The 8076-nt window shown below is 47.0% G+C and overlaps 2 non-coding genes across 2 annotated transcripts; both read right to left on the minus strand.

The window, feature by feature from the left end:
* Positions 1-1111: 1111 nt before the first annotated feature.
* Trnaw-cca (transfer RNA tryptophan (anticodon CCA)) lies at positions 1112-1183 on the minus strand. The gene has a single exon. It is a non-coding gene; the product is annotated as a tRNA-Trp (tRNA).
* A 1466-nt stretch (positions 1184-2649) lies between these two features.
* Positions 2650-2721, minus strand: Trnaw-cca (transfer RNA tryptophan (anticodon CCA)). The gene has a single exon. It is a non-coding gene; the product is annotated as a tRNA-Trp (tRNA).
* Between the last annotated feature and the right edge of the window lie 5355 nt (positions 2722-8076).

Below are 8076 nucleotides of genomic sequence, written 5' to 3' on the forward strand. Positions count from 1 at the left end.
ATCAAACAACCATTTTTGCAAGTCGCATAAACAAAATTAAAATGTTTCTGTTAAATATTTTGTCCGTCCCCACTAACTAAGATGTAACGTGCAACACATGTTCGTGTATTCAACCTTTCTAATGGAATAACTTTAAAACTGATCCTGTAATGATCTAAAATTAGAGGCGGAATTCGGACATCTACCATTTCCATAGTCAGTAGCACAAAAAAACGAGATGCTGCAGCCTGGTGAAAATTGGATCAATATATATAAAAGCAAAAAAAAAAAACCGTTAAATGGTAATTTTGACCCTAAGTGATTCGAACACGCAACCTTCTGATCTGGAGTCAGACATGCTACCATTGCGCCAAGGAGACTGTCTGACATACAATTCTTATCTTTCTGTCAACTCCGGAAACAACTGAGACACGCAGTGTTCTTGGTAATCCAGCACACAGCCCGACATTTTACACTGAATCCAACGTTAACATTGTGATGAAGACATTGCTGTCCAAACATGTGTTAGAACTGTGGGTGTATATCTTTGGTAAGAATCAATCGGCAGTCAGCAAATCTTTGAATCTTGGCATGCACTTGGAGGCAATGTTAATTTACATGGACATAGGACAAACTGAAATGATGGTGTGATATCAAAGCATATACAGTTGGAAATAAGTATTTTAAATAATAGCTATTGCAATCTATCATAAATGTGGCATTCCAAATGGGTTTTACCCAAACGATTACAGTTTGCTTTGATCAGTTAAATGACGCAACAAGATCATGCAATCAAACTACCAGTTTTGCATGTCGCATTAACAAAATTAAAACGTTTCTGTTAAATATTTTGTCGCCCTCCCCCCCCCCCCCCCCCCCCCCCCCCCCCCCCCCTCCCCCCCCCCCCCCCCCCACCCGCCCCAGTAAGCTGTAACGCGCATCACATGTTCGTGTGTTCAATCTTTCCAATGGAATAGCCTAAAAGATGATCCTGTAATGATCTAAAATTAGAGATGGTATTCGGACATCTACCATTTCCATAGTCAGTAGCACAAAAAGCGAGATGCCGCTGCATCGTTAAAATTGGATCAATATATATAAAAGCAAATAACACCTGTTCAAAAATAAATTTTGACCCCGACGTGATTCGAACACGCAACCTTCTGATCTGGAGTCAGACGCGCTACCATTGCGCCACGGAGTCTGTCTGACATGCAATTCTAATCTTTCTGTCAACTCCGGAAACAACTGAGACACGCAGTGTTGTAGGGAATCTAGTACACAGTCTTACATTTTACACTGGATCCAGCGTTAATATTGTGGTGAAAACATCGCTGTCCAAACATGTGTTGGAACTGTGGGTGTATATCTTTGGTCGCCAGTCAGCAAACCTTTGATTCTTCGCATGTACTTGGTGGCAATGTCAATTTACATCGACATAGGACAACCTGAAATGATGGTGGGATATCAAAGCATATACAGGTGGAAATAAAGTATTTAAATAATAGCTCTTCCAGTCTATCAGAAAGTTAGCATTAAATGGGTTTTACTCAAAGATTTAAAGTTTGCTTTGATCACTTAAATGAGGCAAAAAAATAATTATGCAATCAAACAACCATTTTTGCAAGTCGCATCAACAAAATTAAAATGTTTCTGTTAAATATTTTGTCCGTCCCCACTAACTAAGATGTAACGTGCAACACATGTTCGTGTATTCAACCTTTCTAATGGAATAACTTTAAAACTGATCCTGTAATGATCTAAAATTAGAGGCGGAATTCGGACATCTACCATTTCCATAGTCAGTAGCACAAAAAAACGAGATGCTGCAGCCTGGTGAAAATTGGATCAATATATATAAAAGCAAAAAAAAAAATCCGTTAAATGGTAATTTTGACCCTAAGTGATTCGAACACGCAACCTTCTGATCTGGAGTCAGACATGCTACCATTGCGCCAAGGAGACTGTCTGACATACAATTCTTATCTTTCTGTCAACTCCGGAAACAACTGAGACACGCAGTGTTCTTGGTAATCCAGCACACAGCCCGACATTTTACACTGAATCCAACGTTAACATTGTGATTAAGACATTGCTGTCCAAACATGTGTTAGAACTGTGGGTGTATATCTTTGGTAAGAATCAATCGGCAGTCAGCAAATCTTTGAATCTTGGCATGCACTTGGAGGAAATGTCAATTTACATGGACATAGGACAAACTGAAATGATGGTGTGATATCAAAGCATATACAGTTGGAAATAAGTATTTAAATAATAGCTATTGCAATCTATCATAAATGTGGCATTCCAAATGGGTTTTACCCAAACGATTACAGTTTGCTTTGATCAGTTAAATGACGCAAAAAAATAATTATGCAATTAAAGAACCATTTTTGCAAGTCGCATTAACAAAATTAAAATGTTTCTGTTAAATATTTTGTCTCCCCCCCCCCCACGCCCCAGTAAGCTGTAACGCGCATCACATGTTCGTGTGTTCAATCTTTCCAATGGAATAGCCTAAAAATGATCCTGTAATGATCTGAAATTAGAGATGGTATTCGGACATCTACCATTTCCATAGTCAGTACCACAAAAAGCGAGATGCCGCTGCCTCGTTAAAATGGGATCAATATATATAAAAGCAAATAACACCTGTTCAAAAAGAATTTTTGACCCCGACGTGATTCGAACACGCAACCTTCTGATCTGGAGTCAGACGCGCTACCATTGCGCCACGGAGTCTGTCTGACATGCAATTCTAATCTTTCTCTCAACTCCGAAAACAACTGAGACACGCAGTGTTGTAGGGAATCTAGTACACAGTCTTACATTTTACACTGGATCCAGCGTTAATATTGTGGTGAAGACATCGCTGTCCAAACATGTGTTGGAACTGTGGGTGTATATCTTTGGTCGCCAGTCAGCAAACCTTTGATTTTTCGCATGTACTTGGTGGCAATGTCAATTTACATGGACATAGGACAACCTGAAATGATGGTGTGATAACAAAGCATATACAGGTGGAAATAAAGTATTTAAATAATAGCTCTTGCAGTCTATCAGAAAGTCAGCATTAAATGGGTTTTACCCAAAGATTTAAAGTTTGCTTTAATCAGTTAAAGGACGCAAAAAAAATAATTATGCAATCAAACAACCATTTTTGCAAGTCGCATAAACAAAATTAAAATGTTTCTGTTAAATATTTTGTCCGTCCCCACTAACTAAGATGTAACGTGCAACACATGTTCGTGTATTCAACCTTTCTAATGGAATAACTTTAAAACTGATCCTGTAATGATCTGAAATTAGAGACGGAATTCGGACATCTACCATTTCCATAGTCAGTAGCACAAAAAACGAGATGCTGCAGCCTGGTGAAAAATGGATCAATATATATAAAAGCAAAAAACCGCATTAAATGGTAATTTTGACCCCGACGTGATTCGAACACGCAACCTTCTGATCTGGAGTCAGACATGCTACCATTACAGTAGTTTAGGGAATAGGGGTTCTTGCGCAACCTCCTTTTGGCAAATAGAGGCTCCCAGCCCCCATTCTAGGCAAGGTCCAGGAGTTCTAGTATACGCACTATAGGTTCTGGCGCACGCCCCCCTTGGGGCCCTCCCCAGAACAAAATAGAGGCCCCCAGCCTTATTTCGTGAAGATATAAGCATATTAGCGCACCCTCCCTAGGGAGCCCTCCCCAGAACATCATTCAGAAAGAGCGTTTTTCAGCTCTTGCCGAGCTTGTTTTCGGCCGCGATCTATAACCTGTTTTTTCGTGCTTTCATCAATCTCTACGGCGTTGAATGCCTTACGAGACTTGGCGCGTATCTCCTGCTTCAGATCAGAGTAGTTCTTTAGCTCCTGAACGATTTGCTTGAACTCTACGTCTGAAATAACACCATCAGATAATGTCGTAGATACCTGCGCACGGATGCTGTTAAGTTTAGCCTCAGCCAACAGCCGTATATCATTATGTTTTTTGGCCTTTGCGTGAAGCCGGCGGCTAACGAATTTTTCGGCGGCATTTAAGACACCGCAAGCTAGGGCCGCAGCTTCCATGGCCAAGACAGCAGGAGCTGCAATTATTGTTGTGAGTAGTCCCACACCTGCAACCCCTAGTCCCAAACCGGCCGTGAGCATGGCCGAATCAAGGGCCTCGGCGGCTAAGACACCGCGCCGGTACTTTTTGTACAAAGCCCGGCGGAGATATCGCTCAGATTCAAGCTGCCTCTGTATTTCGCTGATATACTGCAGGCGATGGGCGTGCGCCACACCCTAAGGGGGGTTTTCAACCATAATCGTCGGCGCGGTCGGGGCCAAGGGGTGGTCATCAGTAATTGGCGGATCTTCATCCGTGATCGCTGGGTACAGTCGTCCCATATTGTCCGTCCTACGAATCAACAACGTCGGTTAACTCTAAATTGTCATCGGGAATACTAATTCACGCAGCCGGGTGTAGAGCGCCTAAACGGTTCCATCCGGACATACGTGTGGGCTATTCTAGGCGCCCAAGCGCAAACAAGGGCGCGTATTCTAGGCACGAGCACAGCCTTCGACGCGCAAAAAACAGTTTGCCGCGAACGTTGAAGACGCTATTTCCTCTCCGATCGACCTTCCGTCTGTATCAAACGCTACCAGGGCGTGCTACAGTATGCCGGGAGCACTGTAGACTTTATGTATGGCATAGGCCTATATATGGCCCCCAGCGACATGCTTCTGCAGATCGGCCATGTGGCGAACTACAACAACAAAATCGTCGTGGCCACAGAGGACCAGAAGCTAGGCGCAAATGAGGGTGGGAACGCTAAAAGGCCGCCCACTTTGCACAAGCACGCACCTTCCCACGGGATCGTTGAGCCACAAGAAAGCGTCCCACCACTCACCGCGCGCGTTGCTGCCGCCGAACCCCTATTTCCAAAGGAAATGAATTACGATGCGGAGAAGACAGCCATCGTCGTCGCTGGGGTTGGTATCGGCTTACTGCTGCTGTGGACTATACGTTAAATACTTGCGAACAGCCACGAGCATTAGGCCACTTACTGCGACGACTAGAGCCCAGACATTATGGGCCAGCCACCCAGCCGCTTTCCCGAGAAGGTTCAGTAGCCAGGATACGATACTGCTAATAATACCCGGAATCGCAGCGGCAGCCTTCCCAGCCAGCTTGCCAAGGGCGCGCGCCAGGGACTGGAGATGCTTTTTCACCCATTCTTTAAGACCACGCCCGTCGGGTGGAGGTGGTGTTGGCTGGATGCCCCCGCCTGACCCGCCAGTCAGCGCCAACTTTATCGCTAGCCCCAGTGTCGAGATCGCCATCCCAATTGCCGTGAGAATGGAGACCACGGTTATTCCCTGCTCCCGGAAGAGGGTGCGGACGCGCTCGGCCAGAGTGGTATCCTTATGTAGGATGCGATCGATCGTCTGCTTGATGCGGTGTATTTGCGTGCGCAGGGCTTCGCCCCTTAAAGAGGCTGCTTCGAACCGGACCACCCTCTTTTTCTCGAGATCCCTTATCCGGTTTTCGATCTGGCGCCGGGATAATTCATCAGCGGCCCCCTTCAACTTCTGTTTTTCTTCTGCGATGTCCTTATCGAGACTTGTCAGCTTGGCGTTGTTATTCGCGTGTTCGCCTTCCAAGGTCTGCAGTGCCTTGTTAAGCCCCAGAATTTCTCGCATGGGAAGAGGAAAGTCGTTTATCGTTTCAAGAGCCCGCCCGACCTTTTTATCCGCAAAGCTTGTATCCAGCGTGTGGATAGCATCATTGGCCTTTTTCGCTGCTTAATTTAAATCCTTCAGCTCCATGGTATCTGCCTCGGCGGCCGCGGCACCTAGTTCTGAACTCGGTGTCTCCACGGCTGCGACTGCTGCCGTATGCAACGATGGCTGTTTGCTTCTTGTCCAGTCTTCAAAGCAAAGCTTATTCCGAACAACATCAGCCCCTCCTCTCTGGGCGAGTGTTGAGAGGGCTAGCGGTTCACCTGTGTTTATACTAGTGAGGTTCAGATCGGGGTATTTCTTGAGTCGCAGTTTCCCTTCTTCGTCAATCTTAAAATCCGTGTAATAGCGGTTGGGTTTGGTAAGGTTGGGATACAGCCTCTCCTAATCATTCACGGTGGTCACTAACAGCCTTCCCTCTTTGGTTTTGAGGATCTCATCCAAGGTTTGTTGCTCGGGATCCACCCCGATCTGGACATCACCACCTGCACGGAGAGTGATCTGCTCGTCGTCGATGTTGTTGTCCTCTTGGGCGTCGCCGGGCACCGGATCATCTAAGTCCAAGTCTGCCATAATCCTCGTATTGAACATTGCAAGGCATACCTTCAATACACACAATGGATGCATACGGACGCAGGCTAAACCTTTTCAGAACACTCCGTAAGCCTCGGGGGGTACAAGGTGTACGGCAGTCCTTGGTCGTCACCAACAACCCAAGTACGATCGACCAGAATCAACAACTCTTGGTCCGCTTCCCCAACCTCGACCCAAATGACGTCATTGTGCCCGGTACCGTGCGCTTGGCCTTCTCGATCGCGATCAATTCAACCGACCCGAACGCCACAGTGGTAGGGAATCTCGGACGCGCAGTAGTCAAGAAAACCACGATCGGAATCAGCGGGAATGAGGTAATGTCCATCGACGACTCTGATGTGTTTCATTGCTACGGCGACTTATGGATGACCAAACACGAACGGCGGAATGCGGCCTACCAAGGCATCGGCAGCGAAAACATGCTAGTCGGAGCGGGGGAAGCAGATGACGACGATGCTGGAGAAAAAGCCATCGCTCTCGCCTTTGGCAACCGGTTCCACATCCCGCTAGACTTTGAGCTTCTAGATAGCCACATGCCATTCTGTCAGAGTGCCTTGGCCGACCGACTGGAATACTGACGTTCAACGATTACAGTCGGGTCATCCAGAAAACAGGCGATGACGACGCGACTCACACCATCGACAACATCGATATGGTCACCGAAGTGGAGCTCGCTAGACAGATCCGCACCCAGTTTGCCGGGAGCGCCTCCATTCTGTATGATCGCGTCCTCCGCCACCGAAACTTTGTGAAGGACAAGTCTGATACTCTCTGGAACATAAACCTGAACACGCCCGTGAGAGCAATGAAGGGCATCCTCATGCTGTTCGAGACTAAAGGAACCCCGTGGAAGAGGAGGTCGGAATCCTTGTACAACCCGAAGATCAGCAAAGTAGAAGTCACAATAGAAGGGGTCCCCAATCAACTGTATAGCCAGGGCATGCGGGCGTACCAGCAAAGGGGCGAGGTCCAGAGGTTCTTCGCCAGCTCACCCCAACGGAAGCGCGACCCTGAGGTGACCAGGGTCGTTAAAGATTTAGGCCTGGCAGACGTCTCCCTGGAAGAGTTCTTGACGCACAAGCACACCTTCTGGCTTGACCTTCGGCCAAGCGACGATGACGAGCTGCATGGCAGTGGGAGGCGCGTTCTGAACGCCAGCGAGGGGATTACAATACAGGTGACAAAAGAGAGAGATGATCCCGGCGTGTTGAACGTATATCTGTATGTGATCATGGACGCCAAGCTGCACATCCAGAAATGTAGATTCGTTAGCGCGCTTTATTAAAAACGCCCACTGCGCGATTATCTGTGGGCAGACGAACTGCGGCAAAACAGTCTTCGTGCTGGACCTGCTTGAGGGCTCTTTCCGCGGTTTCTTTCATCACATTGTGATCCTTTGCCCCACTCTTAAACATAACGAGGCGTACCGGCGGCGATGGATACTGTCTGACCCTGAGGTCTGTTGTTTTGACCCCGGGGAGCGGCTTAACGAATGCCTGAGAGTTTCTACAGATTGTTCTAGGGGGAGCCCACCCTATACATCATCGATGATTGTAGCGCGTTGGAGGCGATGAAGAAGAAACAAAAAATGCTGTCAATGATGGCTTTCTCGGGCCGTCATGCAAAGCAAAGCGTCTGGGTCCTCACTCAGAAATACAACGCCGTCCTCAGAGACTTTCGCCAGCAGACAAGTTGGGTGGCTTTATTCCACTGCAAAGATCGGCACTCATCCAGGCCGGGAGCGAAAAGGCAGAGGTTCGACAGAAGCTCAAGAACAATCCG

This window comes from Liolophura sinensis, chromosome 1, assembly GCF_032854445.1.
Source record: "Liolophura sinensis isolate JHLJ2023 chromosome 1, CUHK_Ljap_v2, whole genome shotgun sequence".
Lineage (NCBI taxonomy): Eukaryota > Metazoa > Mollusca > Polyplacophora > Chitonida > Chitonidae > Liolophura > Liolophura sinensis.